Here is a 2,124-nt window from a genome sequence, read left to right on the forward strand (position 1 = left end):
ATTAGTTTCTTTATTACAGCTATAAAGAAAGTTCTTAAATGTTGTTAATACCATGTGTGTTAAGTATAATGTCTTTCCCATTAGCATTCAAGGACCTAAAAATCTTCTCTTAGGAGAAATTTTAAAGATTAAAACTGATCATAGTTGACTGTATGTTCACAGTAAGGCACAGTCAGTGAACTGTACACTGTCTAGCTGATGTAAACATTCAAAGATTTGATTTTTAAAAAACAGGACTGAATATTTTAATGGTGGGAGCCCATGATTTATTTTAGTATTTAGGTTTAGATTCAAGTTGTTTAAATCTGTGACTGTTATTACTGTACGGAAATAGATGAAAACTGACCTAGTGTCTTTCATTCTGAAAGCTCGAGCTCATGTGGGATGGTAGTGACATTTCTCTTTCTTTAAAGAGTTTATCAGAATACTAATGTTGCTGTAGAGCAGGTGGTGGCCCATTTAACCTGTGCTCTGATTAATAGGCCATTATTACTCTATCAAGATATTTGATATATGCACAGCATGGTTTGGAGATGGTCCTCTCTCCCTGGCTGCATAAGGATTATTTGGGTAAGGTTTTGATTTGAAATATTTAGTGTATTAAATACTACTGGCAGTTATTTCAATGTGACTAAAGCAGAGTAGCAAATCTTTTCCAACAGTGTATGATGACATAATTAAAACATAGTTTGTCAGATGAGACTATTATGTTCTGACAATAATGTCCCAATCAAGTGAAAATAAAGGGGAGCAGAGATGAAATCCCACTGAGGATGAGTTCAGAAATATGTGTCTAGATTAATTTAGGAATCTTGGTAGTTAAGATAGAACTGATCTGACTTGTTAAATCTCCTCTGCCTCCTTCCACAGGTCACTGTCATCTTTTCCCAAGTGATGGCTCCTCTTTCATTCTCTGCTTTAGTATGCTGGTATTTTCTTCATCTCCAGTGAGAAGTGATTGGACTTCTTTTCATACATAAAAATGTAGACTTCGGACTTCCCTGGTGGTCCAGTGGGTAAGATTCTGCGCTTCCAATGCAGGGAGCCCAGGTTTGATCCCTGGTCAGGGAACAAGGATCCCACATGATGCAGGGCACAATAAAAAAAAGGTAACCTTTTACATCTTAAGGTTTGCAGTTAGTTCTCTAGAGTTAGATCTATTTGAATAAGATAAAAAAGGTATATTATTCAATACTTATAGACCTGGAGTTTCCATTTTTCTGGCAAAAGAGAAGTGGCTTTGAATACTTAGAAATTACTCTGCCCTGAGATTTTTTTTTGCTGGAGGATTACCCTTTCATAAGTTTAGACTATGGAGGGGATCTTTCCAGGTTCTGTGTTCTACAGAATACTGTGAATGTTATTTATATTTTGATGTCAGTTAGAAGACAGAAGAGTAACATAAATGATCCAGAATACATCGTAACTGCTATTGCTATTGCTGTTGTTGTTCAGTTGCTCAGTCATGTCCTACTCTCTGCGACCCCATGGACTACAGCATGCCAGACTTCTCTGTCCTTCACTATCTTCCAGAGTTTGCTCAAACTCATGTCCATTGAGTCAATGATGCCATCCAACTATCTCATCCTCCATTACCCCCTTCTCTTTCTGCCCTCAATATTCCCCAGCATCAGGGTCTTTTCCAATAAGTTGACCCTTCCCATCAGGTGGCCAAAGTACTGGAGCTTCAACTTCAGCATCAGTCCTTTCAATGAATATTCAGGGTTGATTTCCTTTAGAATTGACTGGTTTGATCTCCTTGCAGTCCAAGGGACTCTCAAGAGTCTTCTCCAACACCATGGTTCAAAAGTATGAATTCTTCAGTGTTCAGCCTTCTTCACGGTCCAGTACTCATGTCCATACATGACTACTGGAAAAACCACAGCTTTGACTAGATGGACCTTTGTAGGAAGAGTGATGACTGCTTTTTAATACGCTGTCTAGGTTTATCATAACCTTTCTTCCAAGCAGCAGGCATCTTTTAATTTCATGACTACAGTCACCATCTGCAATGACATGGGAGCCCAAGAAAATAAAGCCTGTAGAGTGTTTACATGTTTTCTCCATCATAGTCACCACTATGAAAGGAGGTAAAAGAAAGTGGGATTACTAACTACCATAAAA

The 2,124-nt window shown here is 38.1% G+C and overlaps 1 non-coding gene across 1 annotated transcript; it reads left to right on the top strand.

Annotated features, from left to right (window-relative positions):
• Positions 1-998: 998 nt before the first annotated feature.
• Positions 999-1,071, top strand: TRNAG-UCC (transfer RNA glycine (anticodon UCC)). Its single transcript has one exon. It is a non-coding gene; the product is annotated as a tRNA-Gly (tRNA).
• Positions 1,072-2,124: the final 1,053 nt, after the last annotated feature.

The sequence above is a fragment of the Capricornis sumatraensis genome, chromosome 1, assembly GCF_032405125.1.
Source record: "Capricornis sumatraensis isolate serow.1 chromosome 1, serow.2, whole genome shotgun sequence".
In the NCBI taxonomy this organism is placed as follows: Eukaryota; Metazoa; Chordata; class Mammalia; order Artiodactyla; family Bovidae; genus Capricornis; species Capricornis sumatraensis.